This window comes from Patagioenas fasciata, chromosome 1, assembly GCF_037038585.1.
Source record: "Patagioenas fasciata isolate bPatFas1 chromosome 1, bPatFas1.hap1, whole genome shotgun sequence".
Taxonomy (NCBI): Eukaryota; Metazoa; Chordata; class Aves; order Columbiformes; family Columbidae; genus Patagioenas; species Patagioenas fasciata.
This window is the reverse complement of record NC_092520.1, coordinates 111102046-111123475: the sequence shown is the minus strand read 5'-3', so window position 1 is coordinate 111123475 and position 21430 is coordinate 111102046. Positions and strand designations below refer to the sequence as shown.

Sequence of the window (21430 nt, the reverse complement as noted above, 5' to 3'; positions counted from 1 at the left end):
AATGGAGTCCTTTGTTACCGTGTGACTGGGACACCGCATGACCGCGTGCTTCGCTTCACTCGGAAAAGAAGCCTGAGGAATTTTAATCAAACACAAACGCAACACAACATCCAGCATGGCCAAAAGTAATCCAAGACATCTTGTCTTAGACAAACGCCATCCTAAAATGTTAACCGTTTCTAGCCTTGATCAAAAGAAGCCCCAAGCCCCACAACACTCAATAAACTGAGAGGCACAGAAATACAAGGATTATGAAGCAAGGATAGGCAACAACTGCTCCATGCCTGTAGGTGCTCAGAGTTGCCACAGCAACACGAGATGGCTGGAAGAGGCAGGAAGCAGCAAGGAGATATCTAGGAACGCATTGCTCACACCCCCCATCCCACAGCTCGTACACACCACCAAATCTTGGCAGCTTCAAGACATCTAAATGGCAGGGGCAAGACCACCAGGAAATTTGCACACAGATTAAAAAAAAAATTCCACCGAATATTAAGTGGACTTTGCACTGGATTTGACTTCTGCAAATACCAGCTCCTGGATCTATTTCTAGACACTTCTACCCACCAAAAGCAAAAATTTGGCTTAGGAAACAGTGCACCTCAGGCAGCAGTTAAGCATGGACCCCAGCTCTGTGTCAGGTTCAGCTTTTCCTACTAAACCACACCAGTTTGCACACAAGTGTGTCAGAAGCACACTGGCACAGAGCGCCCTGAGCTGGAGAAGTTGCACCAGAGCAACGTGGTAAGCTCTCCCCTAACAAAGAAGGCCACGAGGGATACTTTGAACCAGGCAGCCAGCCAAGTAACAGTACAAACAAGCCACAGCTCATCATGCTTTAACTTGCCCCTAAATTACGTTTAGGCAGCCCACACTAAAGAAATACCCAGGGCTCAAAGCTTTTTCAGGTAGCAGCAACTGCTGCTTCAGGGTAGCAAAACAGAGTAAAGATGATCCATGATCAGAAGCCCCCGGATTAAACAAGAACAAGCAAAAGAACCACGTTGTTTGTTGTAGGGAAAATTTTAAGAAGAAAAACTCCCTTCAGAACAAGAACACAAATTCAGAAACAGCAAAAGGTCAACCCCGAACAGGAGACAGCACATGTAAGAGCTCCCTACAGCTGACAGCTATCTGTGGGGCTGGCAAAGAGAGTGACACCAGCCTGACATGGGAAAGCACCAAACTTCAGGGAAGTAGAGCCAAAATTATGCAGCTGAGATCTGTTTCTACTTATTTAGGTCCTGAATTGGCAACGTGTGAAAGCATAAGAACAGTCCTTAGATGCTTTGCACAGGCCTCGTCATGTAATGTATGCAGTAGTTTATGCAATGCTTCGTCACAAATCAAAATACCACCATGTTCACTATGCATCACTTACCTGGGGGGCCAGAAAAACTAATCTTAGGCACACCTAGAAGTAGGACAGGATGCAGACAAATGTTCCTTCCCAGGTCCCACTAAAAAGAAGCAGCTGTCCATGTGCCTGCCCTGAGGTGCTCATCATCCCACATCTAACCAGGAATGCTGCTCCCTGAGGGAGTCAAGAGCTCTCGGACCAGCAGCTGAACTGAGAGGAACAAACATCCGGGTGCTGGTACGTGGCTCATGTGCAGGGTCCGCATCTGCTTCTGCCCAAAGGGAGTAAACATTTAATGGAAGTATTTTCTCCAGATGTAAAACTAGTTTCCAAAGCCAAAGAGAACCTGGAAACATATCTCTTAGCTTGGCCTAGCCTCAAAGCCTAATGTGAGACACTCATGGCAAAGCTGGGCTCATGCCAGCAGCAGTTTGAACGTGGAGCTTTTTCCTTCTTTCCACAGCAACTGGCTCAAGAGGTTTACATTCACAACCGTAAGCATGCACAGACATGAAAAAAGGCATGAGGAAACCAACCTTTAAGATGGTTACGGAGGCTGGTGGAAAGAATCAGCATCTCATCCCTCCTCCTGCATGGAGCTACCAGTCTTCAAGAAAACAAACTGGTGATCTAAGGCAACACTGAAGCCTTGAGACAACACACACTTCAAGCACATGTATGGCAATAACACTTTTGAAGGACCAAATCCAACCCTGCTGAAACCCAGGTGAGTCCTGTAAGGCTACTATCAGCTAATTATGCACACCTGTGAAAAACTTCCAAGCTCTAGCAAGATTTTGATCAGCAACAAATAAGAAGAAATCCTGCTCATCTCTCTGCGCAGTCTATCAGTAAGGGCAGGCAGTCATATAAAGGACAATATTGTGTATGTGTCCAGCTAATTTTCATTCAGCTGCTTTCTTCTAACTAAATAAATGTTGTGTTCATTGTAAACTATCCAGGAAACAGGTCACAGATAAGCAAGCACTGTTACTAGAAATCACAAGAACAAGATACTTCTGAAACGCAGGATAAACATTTTGAGGCCTTGTTATAGCACATGTGCACACAGAGAGAAATTATTTGTTTAGGGACTTATCAGAAGTGGTAAATAATATCAACACGGCACTCAGCTGGATCGAGTGCTTTCCAATCCCCTTCTTTTCCTCTCCTCCAGTCAGCAATCTGTTCAGAGCAATTCACTGTCAGGGACACCAGTTGAAAAAGCTCTCTCCTCTTTGCAGTGTGTCCTCAAGTGCTGTCCTTGAACCACACTCACTAAAATGCTTTGCCAGCTCAGAAGCATACCAGACAGCACAGGACAGCAACATCCTCAGTCTGCACATGGCATTCTGTACATCAGCTGGGTACCATATGGCCCAAACATGTAAAGCCAGTAGCACAGAAATTACTTGCACCATCTCTTGTGCACCTGAGGAATTTGCAAGTTGGGCTCCTATGAATGAACCTCCGACAGGAACTTTCAAACAAAGCTACAGGAGGCTGCAGAGACGGTTTCACAAGATCTCGCTTGCCTAATTGGAAACAGAAGCGTATTTTTCTCAGAAACTGATATTTCTTGAGACTCGCTGCTCTCTGAAGCACAAAACATGTGTGCAGGGAAACATGAGGTCTGTCATATGACCTTCATGTCTTTCATAATCATTTTGGGGGAAAAAAAAAGCGTCAGCCCTTGGCACATCAGGTGTCCTTTTTCTGACTAAAATGTGATGTCTGTTTTGTTTTCTTTTAACAGCTGAAAATCATCATCTTTCCAAGCAACGGGTGGCATAATAATTTTTTCTGGTGTCCTTGACACTTGTATCTTAAGTTTCCACAGAGGTAAAGCAGTGACAGGTAAGTCTATGGAAGTATTAAACCCATTGCTACCTCCAACCCAAACCAATTGACTTCATTTATATGTGCACTAAGTTTGGCTCTCCTCCTCAAAAAACATTTGAAATTAATACTAGTTCCCACCATTTGTACCATGCTATTTGTCACAAGCACTACCAAGATTTCTTTCTGAAACACTACCTGGCAAACTTCAAGTGGCTGAATGAAGTACTTACTTGCACAGAGCCCAGTCTTAGATTAAAACTTAATGGCCATACTCCTTCACTGTTCATATACTGTGTGCTGAGGCAATGCCTATCATAAAATGGTCCACACTTCAGGTAAAGGGTGAATAAAATAGCCATGAATTTAAATGATGTTCTAACTGCACAATTGGAGATGAGTTTTTTATGAGCCTTCACTGAAGAAATAGGCCATGGTTTTAAATACTGAAAAAAACCAGAAAGAACTCCTTAAGAAACATATTTTCCTTATTTTAAGGTCAGCTTTTAAACATCTGCATCTGATAAACATTTTACTTCCATGGCACGGCACACAAAACATTAATGAGAGATCCCGTTGCTATTTTAATTCACTACAAGGCTTTAAAATACAGACGCATTTTGATACCATAATACATAGTCATGTTTGTTAGGAAGATATTAGCAATGCTATAGCTCTAAAGCAAACGTTGAAGTTATTCAAAACAGGTAAAACATGTAATATACTGAGCTCTTCATTTTTACATTGGCAAATGAAGTAGGCTACCATACAACTTAACCACCATCCACACTTAGTTTAATCCTGTAGAGGATAAAACTCTTTTAACTCCTTGATACCTGGATCAAACTTTTCACTTGGGCCACCACAACCTACTGCCCTCATCAGTGTAAGTCCATTGCTCTGGAGCAGACAGCAAGTACAGCTGCAGTTCTGCAAGCCCTCCGACTTACTCTGAGGAAGGCTGGGACTCGCAGAAATGGCAGGTGAGAGACACCCCCACCTCAGATGCTCTCAGCATCACTTCAGAAGACCAAACCACCCAGGAAGCAGATGGGGAGGGGAAACGTGCACTGACAAGGACCAAGAAGTCGGGCTGCTGAGAGATTAATGTTATTTGCACTTGTCCTCATCCCCGCTGTTCATCGTTAGGGCCCCCAAACCAATAATAGCATTATTAGCACAGCCCCAGTTGGCACGAGTGTGGGATGCTGGGTCAACAGTTAAACTTGCCCATAATGAAATGGGGGTGTGAAAGGCCTTTACATCCAAGTGAGGTTTGCATGCGCACATCTATGGGGACCAAAACACCATGGTATGTCTGTGCTGGACACCTGCTCATCGAAACCATAAGGAAGACATGTCACTGTTCAGCCATTTGTTCATCAAGTTAAGAGACAAGGAGGTGAGCTATCTTCACTTTCCTTACATTAACTTAGTGCTTTTATAATGCAGCAAGTCAATACAGGACACAGAACATTACCATGTGCAAATGTGGCTCACACTGTTGAGTAATACCACTATTTTAAACCCTCTGCTGCTAAGCAACACTGACAGTATGGTTAGAACATTTTGGAAATACCGAATGCTTCAGTTCTTTCCCCCCCACACATGTACAAAAGCTGCTCCCGCACTGTACATCCATCCAGAAGCTATTCAAAGATGGGGCTTTGGTTTTCATCAGGCTGGTTCTCCATAGCGTTTGCAAGGGCAGTGGTCCGTATTTGCACAGAAGCAGCTCCTTAAGAGATGCACAAACCTGGCCTCTTGATTGGCACTTCGGCGTCCCAAAGGAATGGTACACAGCAGGGCTCAGCAGGCAGCTGCTCCTGTCCAACACTCACAGCTAACAAACACGTGTCTCCTTAATTCAAGAACAACTTGGGCTTGGATCACCTCTGAATATCGTGCTTACCTGAACTATCCAAAAAAATGGTAGTTTGTGTCCCTTCTTTTAAGAGCCAGAAAGGTACTTCTGACCAGCACTACCACCCAAAGGGTAACTGCTGACTGCAAACATTAAAATCTTCAAATGCTCACAGCGCAACAGGGACAGAAGAGAGCATGAGAAAAGCACAACACTGAATGTCTTTGAAGGCAGCCAAGACATGGGATGACTTCATTGAAAACTGCACTTCCTACACTGAGGAACATTTATTTTAAATCTTTCTATCCACCTACACTTCAGGAGGAGAAGGCATGAAGCTGAGCTTGGAGGGCTCTAACCCAGGGGCTGCCAGCAGTCAGTCCCCACAAACTGGTCTCATTATATGAAGGGTTTTCACACTCATTTCTTTACCAAGCATCCAGTGCAAAATGGCCTAGCTCCCATTAATTTGTTTTTTTCTTGGCTTGACTGTTTCACAAAGTGTGTCTCCTTAGGCAAGAGCGTACCTCTGAGATACACTCGATTAAGAAACATTGCCCAGTTCTGACAGAAGATACTTCCAACTTTTCGTAAGCTTACTCTTCTCATTGTTATTTTAATTTGTTCGAGAGTACTTCATTTTGCTACAGACATTAGCGAGGTTACAAATATTCATGACTCTCCAAGTATTTATTTTATGGCATCTTTCACTTCATCATATATTTACCCATCTATTAACTTACACAGATGATTTCACTGCTAATCATTTCTACTAACACCCTTTTAGACATTTGTGACTTCAATACTGAAGATGTAGGTGGCTGGCAAGACTTGTTTGTCTTCCTCCTCCCTCCTGCGATCTAAAATTAAAATTATGTGACCAGGACAGCGTGCCTCACACATCTTCTACTTCTTTGACAGATAGCACAGGTCTAGACCCAATTTCCACCTGAAAAGTGAATCACTCCAGAATGGCAAGGCAAAGCTTCTCTTAAGTAGGCACACCACAGCCTCTTGGGAGAAAGACACATGACACACATGAAGAACCCAAATTCGAGTATCATAAAGGTACCATTAAGATGCTTTGAAAAAATTTTATTTATATTCCAGTTGACTGATTTTTATCAGAACAGACCCTAATTTGGTAAGACAAGAACTATTATTCTATGATTATGCTGTAGTTGAAAAAAGTCTTCCTACCTACAGAAAATTAATTTAGGATGTCTCTTTGTACCATTCTCTGCTTATTCCAAAATAATGTCCAGCAGTCCACTCTCCATCATTAACAGAGCCTGGTAATCCTAATCCCATCACATACACCTCCCTGATCTGCAACATGACTAACTCGTTGATCAACTGCTGTGGAAGAAAACATCATTCAAGCACAGCAGACTTCAGCCTGCAGTATCTAAAAGCCTTCTTCACCGACTGAAAGGCAACACTTTTCTTTCTTTTCATCACAACACACTGCAAAACAAGAGACTACAGCATGACTAATGAATCCCTGAATTCCCATCTGCCAACACAAGTCAGTCAGTGTTTTACCCGCTCGCCCCCAGCTACTCAGCACTCCGAGATGTCTGCTGAGCTCCTGCACTTGATCCACTTCGAGAACCGCAGCACACGACCAAACTCTTCCTGGCAGGGCAGCAACCGCCTCTTGCTTGCTTATGCTATTAGACAAAAGGGTATTTTTGATAGTTTTCTTGTCTTCTGTCCTACCGTCAAGTTTCATTTGCTGTAAATCACAGGAAGACCATAAAAAGAGTTCATTTTCATTTCCACATTCAGTATCAGGGTTTACTTTCATGACTGTTGGAGTATGAGATGGGCAGAGATCACTATCTAGTACATAATTGAATTACTTGCTTGCAAATTTTCTGTCCTCATTAACAGTATCTTCCTTACATTAAAACCCTCAATGCAATAAAAAAGCTTCTTTCTGGAGTGTCTTCTGTCAAATCTAAGGCAGGATGAAAAACTGAGCAATTAATTTTGATATGCCTAAAACAATATACCTTCAAACTCCAAACTGCTGAAAGTGGGAGACAGAGTGGAAGCGAGAGAGCTCATCCTCCTCTGCTTATTTCAGTTGTTACTCAGTGACCTGGTTTGTGAGCTCCATAAATCAAAATGATCCTCCATCTCCTCTGTTCCCTCTCTCTTTTCCTCAATGCACCAACAGTGCATCCCACTGAATCTGAAATCAAACACCGCTACAACTTTGCAGACAGGTAAAACCTACAACACTGATACTTGATAAGGGTGGAATTAAAACCAGCTAAAGGCAGCATGGCAGGGAATCCACAGCCATTTTGATGCAAGTTTTTCTCCATCTGGGGAAAAGCAGAAATGCAACCAACCTGCCAAGGGTACCTTGCCCACCCTGCAGCTCTGTTGTATGAGAGTATTCTTGTTCTGTTGAGGAGCGACCATATGCTGTCAGCTGTCACCATCAGCAAAAAGTATTTACTGCATTAGCACCTTCAAGGCTCAAGTAGGGAGAAGGCTCCTGCTGCTCCGGGCACGTCAGGAAGGAAGAAAGCAGACTGCTGTAATCCTAGACTGAATTCCTTGCTGCATAGACAAGTTGCAGGAGCTGAACAAAAGAAACAGATGGCACAGAATATCCCTCGACTAAAAGGATAAAGCAATAGTGAAATCAGGGCAGATTATCAAAATCTGAGACTTCAATCGGACACTCAAGATCATGGTCAGATTGATACTACCAAGGCAGGCACACTCTGGAAAGGTATGTTTACATAAGCATTGCTTTTCTGGACAGGGAGCTCTCTCCACATGCACACAGCAGCACTACAAAGAACCAGAAACTGTGTGCAAAAAAAAAAAAAAATGCACTATTAAAGTCAATAGAGTTGTCTGAGGAAGAATTCATATCCAGGCCAAGAAGACATCAGAATATTTTGTTTGTTCACATGCATAAAAAAAGGCAAAATGTTTTAATCAATTTTTGTGCTTCTGGGAACATGCTTAGTAACAATCCAGCAGCAGGTTATCTCAGAGCAGGCAAAAGTCAGCATCATCCCATCATATATCATTACCAGATCCCACTAGCTATGCATAGGATACTGCAATTAGGAAAGGGGTTGTTTTTCTCCCCTCATCACTTCTTGTTCACAAGGATGCAAAGGTCAAATGTGGCTTAAATAATAGTGACTGCTCAATGTTGTCAGAGAAAAAGTCAATGGGAACACACTGTCATGAAGATGCAAGGAGCAAGGGAAAGACAATGGCAGTCATTCATTCTTTAAAATGACGTGTTACAGCAAGACTTTTGGACAGTGTTTTCCTTAACAGAAAGCAACAAATATGATCAAATGCCCACCCCCTTGCTTCTTTCACTTGATTTTCCAAACAGAACAAACAGCAACCATTAAGTAGCATCGCCTATTCTTTAATCCCTCAAAAACTCTTCCAAGAGCACCTGGTTATGGAGAATGATGCTTAGCCTCTCAATTTCTGATGCATCATAACCAAAGCTGTCAGGAAAAAAGAAAATATTCTTCTTATGAAACTAGGAATAATTTGTTTCCATGGCAGCAAGGACAATGATGAGCAGCTCTGGCAAACAGCTTGAGAATTATTAGGAGCACAATGTGGATCAGATGATACAACATAAATTGTGCAGGAGGTGACGAGAGCAAGCGGTAGCCTTTGAAGTATGAGAACGATAGACCCAGTCATCAGATCAAGACTTCTGTCTTTCCCTTTCATCCCTGCAGAGAGTCAGGAGAAAATCATCAGTGCAGATGGATAAACAGCACTGGAGGAGATACAATGGCATCTCTCAGTCATAATGCTGTAACCCCAAAGTGGGCTTGCAACAGCTGACACCTGCATAAGAACAGCAGGAATTTTAAATTTTCAAAGTGAAGTGTAAACTTTGTTTAATCTACACTCTGCAACACACTGTCAACTGTCACCTGAAACAGTCTGACAGACACTGTACTACTCTGTTTGTGGAAGTTGCGTATCTAAAACAACACCCAATCTAAACTCCTTTTCATCAGTGAAATGAGTGTTATTCATCCTCAGTATTGAGGGGACTGACACAGAAGCTCAAGGCAGCATGAACCCATGAGAAGAATCCAAGTCAGGCTCCCAATAATCTGTCCTGAGCACAGGATTTCACTCACTCCAACTGTTTGTCCATAAATGCACTAAATTATTAGTGGATTCCACCTTAATAGTGTTGTGTCTTGGGTCTTCACAACCTTGAACTAGAATTTTGGTTCCAAAACTAACTGAACTAGAAACACTGATCGTCAACCAGCTGCAACAGTTTCTAAAACAGGACATTTGCTAAAAAAAGGCAAATTCCGTCACTTTTAACGTACAAAGAGTTGCACATCAGCTCTAAGTTTCTACACTGTGGTAGAAGATTAAACTCCCTGTAAAGGTTTTCTATATGGATTCACTTAATACTGAAGATTGCTAGTAAGTGCATTTTGGGAGAAATATTGTTCACGTTGTTATGACACTGCAACCTTGAAGGTACCTCGAAGACTGAGTAGCATCGCAGAGCTAATCCACTCAAGAAAATCAAGATTAAATTCCTCTGTTGCATTCTGAGAACAAGGTGACAAACTTTTAACAAACCTATCATTAGAGGTACTCTGCATAAAATAACTCAAAGTTTTCATGAAGATTATGTCCAGTCTCCAGTATAGACTATATATAGCTTGGTACAAATAACTAACTGAAAAAATCAGAAGGAGCAAATCATTGTCTTCTATGTGGAGCAACAAAATATTCTGCAGTCCCTATCAGGTTCCTCAGCCTGCCATTACACAAGAAACCTTCCCCTCAGCTAATGAGAAATATGCCAGAGACAAGCTTTGAAAGAATCTAGACCTGACATCTTCCTGTTTGGGGAATTATCTTTTGCAGTCATTAAGTAGTCTTGAAATAATAGCATGGGAAGATAAGCACCGTGAGGAAGCATCTATCCCCCAGGAAATAAACATGTCCATATGTATACACAGAGGAAAAAAGTATCTATAGCATGATGTTTGTGGGAACATGGGAAGAGGAATTTCATGTTGCTTAAAAATATAAGTAATGATGCCCAGCTGTGTCAGAGCAATAACCATCTAACCCAGTATTCTGTCTCAGAGAATGACAAAAGCAGATGCTATTTACAAAGATCGTGTGAGTCTGGCCATTTTTCACAGATCTTTCCCCTTATATTCCCTGAGGATTTGGAATTGCTGTATTAAGGAAACTAGTGGGTACTTGGAATTTACCACTGAAATTTTCCCTGAATTCTTGAATCCTTACATACCTGTAAATTACAGTTTTCCAAAATTAACTCTTGCTGTGGTAGATGCTGTGGAGTTTGATCAACACCAGTGCAAAGATTTCAATGACACAAACCAGCCTCAAAACAAGACACAGACCTGCAAACTCATTAGTAAGATTTTTTCCTTTTATTATCTGTGTATTACAAAGGGAGAAAAGTCCTCCTTTAAGTTAGTTCTAGTTCAATGCCTATTTGTTCATTTTGGAGCACTTAAAGTCGAATTCTATCAAAAATTACTGAAGCCAAGCCAATGTGCACTGGGGATCCTGGCAGAAGAATGTAGCTGCCATTTTCATTTCCTTTCTAAATGGCAGGAAGGCTCTTTCCAGGAAATAATATTTTTACATTTCATTGGCCTATTTTAACCCACCATTTTTGTTATTCACACTCTTAGACCACGTTATTACAGCACTACAAGGGACAGAAACACTGCTACCACTGTATCACACAAAGTCAAGCTCAGTCACCTGAGTTTACCACAGCTCTGAAGCAGCTGCTACCACTGTGCTTAGCCTCAGCCATGAGCCCATAAAAAAACCCCAGGCCTCATTCTCTTTAACGCATTTGCATAAAGACTGTTGCTTTCTATGCAAAAAAAAAGCGCCACATATTGCAGTTAAATTCCCACCCTTCTCCGTGGAGAAGGTTGCCCACACAGCAAGCAAGCTGTTTAAAAGCTTATCCCTGCATACGTTGGGTTCACTGTCTAGCCAGGAAATGCTTCTGTCTCCCCTTGCTCAAAGGACATCAACATTGCTGAAGTTTAGCAGAAGCAGCCATTATTTGGGCTGAAAGCAACCAAACGTTACCCTTTGGATATACTAACTGCAGGAAAGCTTTGGGATGACAAGAAAAGCCCAGGGAAAAAACAAGGATGTAAAGGGTATAGTTACCCTTCTATCCACAGAGAAAGATCTTCCTTGGGACTGGATCCTAGTTAAAGGGCTGCATAAGTATGCTGCTACCTTTTTTTAACTCAGCCCATTGCAGTGTTATTGCAGTGCCACCAGACTATGATAAGCAAGCAACATGTGACACTGGCTCCACAGAAACCTCTTCTGGTGGCAAGTACTAGCTGAGTTTTGATGTACCTGGCAAGCCCAGGGAGGCAAAGTCTCAGACATTTAAATCTCAAATACTTAAAACACAAGCTTATAAAGCAGTGCCTGTGTTAGCCTGACGTAGCATAATTGCTCCAGATCGAGGATGCCTTCACAACCGGTGCCCATATCCTCCCTCACTGCATGCCTGAAGAGACCTAGGCTAAAAGCTAAGCACAGAAACAGTCAGAAGGAGTGGAAGGATCAACTTGAACTTCTCAGGGAAAGCTCCCTGGTTGCTGTTTGTTAGGTCAATGATGCCCTTGTGGTTGAAATGGGTTAAACTAAATCAAAGCACATCGGTCAAGAGGCCAACCCCTTCAGGCTCTTTTGACAGGCAGCATTGCCAGAGCACACCTGACACCAGCTGCCATCTCCAAAGGGCTCATCTATAAGCCCCCTCCTGCCACTCCACATGGTTACCTAGAGAAAGCCTCCTCAGCGACGAGGCTAAAGTTAGCTGGTAACATAGAAACGCGTTCGCACTACCCACATCTCCAGATGTCAGATTAATTTAAGCATATTTAACCATATTCAAAATCCATGCACTGCCAGGAAAACAAGTGCGCTAATTTGTGCCTGTGAGAACTTCAACTGACAAATCCAGAAGCAACACATAAGTGATAAACAGGTTAGATAGTGGAAATAATCATGCATTTACTCTCGGCTGCAATTTGTCAATATAGGGCTTTTAGCAAGTAAAAAGCATTTGCACAGGGACCTAGAAAATGAAGCACCGCCAAAATGATCAGCTGCTAGAAGCAACACTGCCATCTCATGATTTTATTTCAAGTCTCATGATATCAGTGCTTTTATCAGGGCGTCATCTTCTCAACTGTTAAACCTCAGCTGTAAATTTAAAAAAAAAAAAAAAAAAATTGAATTTTCTAGCCTCCATTTTTTCTAAGAAAAAGCCTGAGAACATAATCTTTAACAATCCACAAACAGGCCAAATTGAGGAACCCAAACCACACAATTCAAAAACAAAGCATGTGCTTTTGGGTCATGACTTTCTGACATCTCAACCTTCTGCATCAGACAGCTGTCCTCATGAGCTAGGTAAGTGTAGCTGGAAACTCAGCAGTTGAGTTCACAGACTGAGTTGAGAAGGTCTGACCCTCTGCTCTGCCAGCTCCAGCTCCAGAGCTCAACTTTTGGACATCCAAGAGATAAAAAAACCCTCTAAGACAGAAGTCCACACTGTCCTCATACTAGAACTGCTGGAAGGGACCAACATACCCCAGAGCTCAGTAATATTTCTAGTTCCTAGCAAAAACTGAATGCGCTTGATGGACTCACAGACCCCCTCTTCCCCACTGATAATGGGGCTACTGGCAAAGGAGCTTTACAAAGAGGCCATGGTTGGTGTTCACAAGCACATTAAGAATCATTCAAACCTGAAGCAAGAGACCTTTTACTGTTCAGAGCAAGGCCTTGCTCTTCAGCTGAAAACAATGAAGGCACAACCTTGACATCAGCTCCTCCACATGATGTTTCTCACTCCAGCTGCAGTTTCTCCCCACCACACAAAAACTCTCCATGCCTCCCCTGGCACACAAACCACCTGACATGCTTTTCCTAGCCCAGCAGGAGCAGGGAAAAGCCCTGTATCCACAGCAATTCAAAGCATCCTCTCAGCATTAAACATGAGGTTTCTTACTAACAACTCAAGGCGTCTTTTGATGTTAGCCATTTTATTTCATCCATGACAGCTGTAAGGCTTCCAAGCTGCTTTAACTACCTGTGGACTTGATTTATTTTGGGAGGGCAGGAAGACATTAGGCCAGACCACAGATACAAGCAAGCCTGGCCAAAGAGCACACAGGGCACAGTACCTCAAGTCCCCTCGGCTGCCCGACCCCAAGTTGCAACCCAGAGACAAGGTGGGACCTGCGCTGTGCTTCGAGGCTCAGGATGAGTTTCTCCCAGACCACATCTACTCATGGTGACAACAAAACCATAACACTGCAGAGGAATGCATGCAGCTGAGAACTGTACTCTTCATGGCAGGTCTTCATTCAAAGGGCTGCCCACAACAGCAGATGTCCTGCAAGGGCTTCTTTTCCATTCCACACCCCTTCTCCCCAAACTTCACTTACAAAGGAGAGATTTTCTGGACTATTAGGTTTCCAAAGGAGCAAACTTGAAGGGCAGAGCTCATGATTTCTTTCCTTTGCAGAGGAGCACCAGCAGAGGCCACCACAAACCCAAGTGAGCAGGTTTCCAGTTGCACAGGCAGGTGGGGGGGTTCACCCACACTGATGGGAAAAGGGACTGGAGATGGGGCTCAGGGCTTCACATACACCTCCACCAGTGTTTGAACAAGGCGTCAAAGCAAGCCTCATGACTGGCGGCCAGCAGTAGCTCTTATATTATTCAGTTTTGATTTTATTCCTTTCTTCTTCAGTTTGAACCTCATTATTACACTCAGAAATGCACAAGGGAAAAAATGGTAAATAATACGACTGTATTTCCTGGATGCACAATGTCAATGCGCATTGCTAGGCATTCGGCAAGGAGAAACCCCAGTGAATCTTCACCAAGAGGCTGGTGTTAAAGCTGTCATTCCTATATCCTCTTGTGGTTCACAATAAGCCTCATTTACCAATTTAAAATTCCGTTTCTGCTAGGAGAAACTAATACAGGCCAGCTATCACCCCAAACTCCTGCATATATGAAGGCTCTAGCCTTATACCCACTCCTTTCTTAGGAATAGCTGCTGGCCAAGTAAGTACACAGAAACTTGCAAGGGGCCACATCTGTACCACCAAACAAGGTTGCTTCAATTTAGCGGTTATAAATTGCCACTGGACTAAAAAAAAAAGTGCAGCATGACCAGGCCAGATCTAGCCAAGACTTGATTCAGAGCTTACCACCATAAACTCCAGTCTGAAATGCAAGCTAATATTGCACGGTCACCGAGTGCACATTTTCTATAGGCAAGGAGTATTGGAAGGTAGACTTACTGAATAGATGTATTTTTGGCTGATACTCTTGAAGGCAGACACCTGGAGTTTAAGGCAGGGTGACTCTTTAAAATATATTTTTTAAGAAGGCCTAGATTTCTAACTAGCTACAGACAAGGTGATCTGGTCTTTGTTATTACTAAAATATTGAATGAATACTGTAATTTCAAATATTGCAGCAATTTTGCAACTCTCTCTTTTTTACTTACATATACTTCCATGTTCTGGTTGGAGGGAGGATCAGCAGATGAGCAGCATGCCTGTAAGCTACAGGGACCATTTGTTTTACCTCAACACCTGACTACTAGTCCTTTTTCCATAACATCCCTCACACTAAAGAACTCCCTTCCTAGTAGTATTTTTTAATTTCTATTATACTATTGATTATAGATCCCAAACAAGATAAAGCTAGGTGTTGGTCATTGCACATATGATCATTATCTACAAGACATGTCACAGCTGTAGGTGTCAAGGTGAGGAGAAGACCCACTAACAGTTCAGAGACTGCATCCAAGGAGTCTCATTTGTTATAGTAGGATAGAGCTTTCCTCAGCATCCATCAACACACAGTAACTAAATGACATTGGGTGCAGATCACTTCCTCCAACAGCCACAAGTTTTAGCACCTGGCAATTCCTGCACTAGCACAGCCCTGAGAGTGGTCATACACAAAACTTTTAAGTCGCTTGCTACTGTGGAGCAGTAAACAGAAACTCATAAAATTGTGTGCTTTCTGGCCTGTTATAGAAAGCATCATCCAGCAACCTCTTCTAAAATGTATGCATGGTTTTTTTGTGTGTGTGTGGTTTTTTTTTAAGGTGTGTGTAACGAAGTAAAAATACAACAGTATAAAACTGTTTTATTATAATACCAAATGTGCAGCTTTACACAATCTGTGGCAGATTCTACAAAGACTGCATGTAAAACATTCTTCAGTGGATGCATGTATATAAACTCATCAGGCTTGAAGGAACCTTAAGAATATCTTAAGCTCTTGCTTAACCCAAAAGCTTTCATTAAAAGGACATTTTTTTATTTCCTGACCAGGACGACTTTCAGGCAATGCTATCTAGAACTTCCGTAAGCAGAGTGCACAATTCACCTCATTAATATACTTTTAAAAGAAAACATGCAACCACAAACCTTCAACCCTGTCTCTCCAGCACTGCTTCTGGATCTTAGATGGGGACATTTACTGGAACCAGCAGGCCCTTTTGACCCAAAACAGTAGAAAGGCGTCTCTTTGCCCTTTATACTTGATAAAAATGAGAACAGCAGCTTTCAAACGAGGCCAGATTAAAATCCCCCCACTCTGGCTCAAGCAGAGGGGTGTTTCATAGCCAGTTCTGTGGAGACTGACCCAGGCATCTAGAGGTGCTCAGCTCCAGGCTGGGTGCATATGAGGGAGTCACAAAACCCAGCTATTGCAAAGCAAACCCACCTCTCCCATTCACCCACAGGTAGTGCTTGGATCCAACAGGCAAGAACAAACCAGTAACTGTAGCAATAACAACTGCTGCCATCTATTTCTAAGTCATTCCTCACTGCCCAGTTATGTGTTATTGAGCATTACGCATTAAAGTCACATAAATCAAGGTTAGAGTGATAAACAGGAAAAAGCGTACATGTGCTTTCTCCCAGTTGCTTGTAACACACCCATGGGTCCATAGATACCTTTACTTTTTAGACTCAGACAGACCTCCATCTGTCATCAGATCATTAGTTTATAAAGAAAAGAAGGAAGCGTGACAAAAGATTTTTAACATCTGAAAGGTTTCCGCAAAGAGGATGAGAGCGTATCATCCTCCCTATTCACCAGGGACAGACAGTACGGTTGGATTAAAATCACAATAAAAAGAAATTTAGACTGGTTGTTAGGAAACTCTGGGGAAATGGTAGTTGAGGGAAGAGAAACAACAGGAAAAAAACCCAACCAAACAACAACAACAAAGGCAAACCCCTGTCTTAGGTGTAAGGACCAGAACAGGTCACTCAGAGGTGCCCACAGCCTCAGTCCCTAGAGGCTTTTCAGAACAAGTGAGGTAAACGTGTGTTGAGAATTGTAGGGAGACTGCAAGGAGATGCAGGAGAACCCACGGGAGGACGGTATCAGTGTGCTTTCTTACAGTGCCATGATTACCAGATTTCATTCACTTTCTTCTTGTTTTACAAGTGCTTTCACCAACAGCCACGTATATATCAGACAGCTGACAGGAGATTGCCACTCAGAGGAAATACATTCACCAGAGGTGAGTGGCAATCTAAGACTTTTTTAAAGGTCTGAAGAGAGGAGAAGAAGCTCTTACCTTCAACAACTCACCACTGCCCCATCTCATGACTCTGAGCTACCCCCTTGGCAACACCTCCTGCACTTCAGAGCAATGCAAAGACCCACCCAAGGGGATCTAACAGGTTTTTAGCAACAGGGATGTTGCAATTTCCTTTTTCATCCGAGGGGTGAGAGGGAATAAAGTTTATTCCACCAATTTCAGCTACTCAGTTATCTTTTATTGGATGGTATGTGACAGAAAAGAGTAATTCCTTTGGTATTTTGTTGTTTAGTCATAAAGATCAATATTTTGAAATCATAACAATTATTTCTCCAGGTCAGTAAAAGGTTGATCATGCTGGGTTTTTTATTGACTCACAGACAGTACTGCTAAGCTCTTTGCTTCCCTCTTCATGCTCATATATATTAATCCTTTAAAATGAAATTTTGTAGAAGTTGCTTTTCTTTGTTTAACTATGTAGTTAAAGAAATGGTACCATAATGCTCTGGATAATGCATAACAGCTTTTATCCACAGATTTTTGGCATCTGTGTCCTTAAATTTGTCACAGAAAGCAATAGAAAATTTAAAAATAATACCAGGAATTTCTGAAAATCTTTTATAGTTCATTAGTGACCAGATCTTTCCAGTATCTCCTAAGACTTATGCAGTTCTTTCCACACATAGGTATTGGCTGCACTCCACAAATGTAACTATTCGACATATGTATTTGCTCTATTTAGCCATCGGCTTTTTTAAAAGCAGCTTTTCCATTCAGGAAAAGTCTAGTTATGAACCTGTAATACAATTACCTTAAGCACATAAAAACTACAAGTATCAACAACAGTTTGCCTAAAACCCGCACCTTGTACAAGGAGTTAAAATCCAGTATCAATGATTCAAAACATCCAATAGCTTTCTTCAATGTCAGAAAACACTTACATGAGTATCTAAGGAAACACCTGGAAAATCTGTACTGCTTTTAATCCAATAACGTGGAATAATATTTTCTAACACCTTATGTGCATCTATAAAATAGGTTACGCTGCACGCTTGCACTCATACATGGAAGCAGTTGTAGAGTTGGGCGCTTGTTTGGTGACACACAGAAGACCCACAGAGGGGAGAGGACCGAGGTGCACCTACAGCTCCCTGGTTTCTCCTCCCCTTACCAGCCACTTAATGTGCCTAAGGGGAGAACAGTGGCACTGACAACTGTGATAAAAGCGAGCAGGGTACTGTTACCATAGATCCTTGATACACTGAGAATACACAAATAAGTATGCGATTGAGCAAGGCTAAGGAGTTCTCAGCTCCCAGCCACATTTATTATTTCCTGAACAGCACTGCGATAAGCATCTTGTTTGTTTTCTTTCTTTTTCTTTTAGTTTGTTTATTTTGGGGTTTGTTGATCTTTTTCCTTTTTGTTTTCACTGAAACACAAAGGTCACTGATCATTCAAACTTAAACACAACATTTTTTTCAAGCTGGGGAAAATGCATAGAACTGGCTGTACTATTTATTCTGGCTTCTTAAAATGGCGATCTGATCCTTGAGCAAAGATAGTAACAGGTGAGCCAATTAATTTTTGCTAGCTAATGTATAGGGAAATGATTAAAATTTCATCAACCTTTTAAAATAAATGTTTGCTATTTCAAGGTGAAAATGGAAAATCGTCTTGTGTTGACTGATGCCATTTCCATCTTCCATCTAAGGTTACCCAGTCTTTTTATTATGCAGTGATCACATAGTCAAACATAAATTTTCATAAAATAGCCTGACTCATTAAATAATGCTTAAGCAACAGGCATTCATACTAAATCTTCCATTAATGAGGTATTAAGAAGGCGTTTGCCATCAACAAAAGTTAGCAACAAGCTACAAGACCACATGATAAGGGTAGAGGAGGAGGCAGACGTGTTAAATGAGAGCTGAAATTTTACCTCCTTGCAGAGTCTTCACCCTGCAGCAGGACACCACAAAAAGTAATGTATGACACTACCTGGTCACATAGAGCTGCTAAGAGATATATATATACGAACACGTTCCTACTGACCTTTAACAGCTACTTAAAATCTGACTTGGACCTTTTTAACCAAGAAAGTTGTGATAAAGCACAGATGAATTAAGTTTCCCTGTAAAGTTTGGCAAGTAGTTTGAAAGACCAGTTGTCTGACGGGACCTTCTCAAGTAACTCAGATAACAAGCGTACGAAGTCTTTTTCATGCCAGGGACTTCTCTCCCACAGCCATGTAGCCATATTTCCCTGGAGGGGGTGCAGGAGAATGGTGGAAGAAACAGGACCATACACACCCCAAAAACGCGTGTTACGAACTCTGCAAATAAAATCAGAGTCATTTGGAAAGGACCTCTGGAGGTGAACAAGGCAAATCTCCTGCTTATAAAAGGAGCAGTTTCAAAGTTAGACCAGGTTGCTCAAGACCTTGCCCAGCTGAGTTTTGAAAATCTCCAAGGTCAGAGTTTCCACAACCTCTCCGAGCTACTTCCAGCATTTAACCACACTCACTGCAGCTTTTTCTTATGTCCAATTAAAAAAAACCAAAAAACAACAAACCTCTATTATTGCAACAAGTGACAATTGCCTTCTGTCCTTTTGGTGTGCACATCTCATTATGATTTGGTGATTAGACCCGGCCCCCAAGCCCAGCCTTCTTCCTCCCCTCAGCCTCTTTTGTTATATGCTCCAGTCCCCTCAGCAATTCACTGGATTTCCAATGGACTTCCTTCTCAATCCAAGATAAGGCAGTTGCAAAGAAGTGGCAGCTCAAGGAGCAACGAGTAATTATTAATCTGCTGTGACCATTTTAGTGGTTCTTACACTGACAGGACATGGAGAGAAGAACCAACAAGTCCTTTTCTGAACACGCCGTGACCATACAAAAGCACCCAACAGACATGCTTTTCCCACACCGGTTAGGTTGGTCAACAGCTTCAGTCTCATTGCTATCTTGCTAAGAGTCACCACCCTTGTCCAAGATCTTCTGCCGTAACAAAGAAAAAAAATAATCTAGTTGCACTGTAAAAACAATCAAGATACATCAAGACAGTAATTGGGTAAAAACCAAACTTGCTGGACAGTAAGAGTTTACTTTTTTTTAATTATGTGTTGGTACAGCTCTGTTACAGACACTGGCAAGTTCAATGGGAATTTGTATGAAACATTCCAGCAAATATAACATATACATGTCATGCTAAGACAGAAGAGAGGGATTACAATACTATATAACACTCTGACCATGTAGAAAAGGTTTTTTATATTCATATGAGTGTGTGTATACATATATATACGTGTGTGTGTGTGTGTGTGTGCCCGTATGTGCATTAAGTACTTTCACTGGCTTACAAGAAGGAAAATCCAAATAAATCCGTTTTGACTGATTTTATAGAAGTAATAGCCTCCTGCAAACAAATACAAATTTAACAGTCCAAGCACTGACTCAACTCCATAAAGCAATCTGAGAAAAAGCATTTTGCCTCCATCCCAATAAACAAACCACGACCTTCCACACTGGTACAGTATTCTTTCAGCTCAAAAAAAAAGAAAGAAATTTATCAGTAAGTGCTTTTCTTCCCATGATCTAGCTCCCCATTAGGAGCCTGAAAAAAAGGCATGAGGCTTCAAACTCATCTCCGTCAAATGGAAAGTATCTAAGTAGTCATTTATGGGGGTTTTAAAAGAGTAAAAGTACTTTTGAATCATTTATTTAGAAAGTGTATTTTAATCATTTTCAGATAGCAGTTTGGTAACTTAAGTTAGGTAAATTAAGTTAGCAAAGACAATATAAGTAAGGTTTATTACAGTAAAGATGTCATAGTGAATGTATTCTTGTTGTTTTGAGGTAGAGGGAAAATACCTGTACAACAGAAATAACTTTTGCACTAGTAGAAAGTTTATCAAGAGATTTCTGTGCAAGGTGATACATATTCAGGGAAGAATTCAAATATGCAGCTTCTTCCATAAACTGCCTGATCAGTTTTGCTCATGGGGCTACAAAGCAAGAAAATCTGTTTCCACTTCAACTATCCATCTTCCCAATGGTAAAACCAGTAAACAACTAGGTAGCTTCTTGTTTGATGGAACTGGATGAGGTATCTTTCAAAGTAAATTTAGAAAGCAGAATAAAATGGAGAGGGTTTTATCTACAGATAACACTACAGATAAATGGCATCAAGTTCTCCCTTCTGCATCCCAGGCAGAAAGCAGTAATATTGTTGTGCAACAATTCAGGTCAGGTGGCAATTAGCAAGTGGTCATCACCCACACTTCCCATGGTTTCTAATACTTCAGCATCAATTTTGGCTGGTCCTGGAAACATTGCTTACTTTGAGCATACCATCCCAAGAATTGCTAAAGCAGCAAACTGATAATTACAAGGAAACAGCTTTCACCAGCTGGTTCCAGCAATGAAGTCCGCAGGAAATGACTGGGGGGAGATGGAAGAAAAAGCATTCCCAACCTGTCAACTGAGAACTAAAGGAAAAAAAAAAAAAAAAAGTCCAACAACTCACTCTAGTCTTTTAGTCTTTTGCACCTTAAAAAGAAATTTACACTTCCACAAAACAGGTAACTATCAATGGTCAAGTTCTTTGCTAAAATTTCATTAATAAATTATACCTCCCTCTTAAAATGATTTAAAACCAAATTAATAAGGGTTGATCATTATAAAAAAGAAAGCAGCCAGATCCTG

At 41.6% G+C, this 21430-nt stretch overlaps 1 protein-coding gene across 4 annotated transcripts in view; it reads right to left on the bottom strand.

Annotated features, from left to right (window-relative positions):
• The window catches only part of GPM6B (glycoprotein M6B), a 112528-nt gene that overhangs the window by 62264 nt on the left and 28834 nt on the right, over window positions 1-21430 (bottom strand). The gene's annotated exons all lie outside the window — the stretch shown is intronic.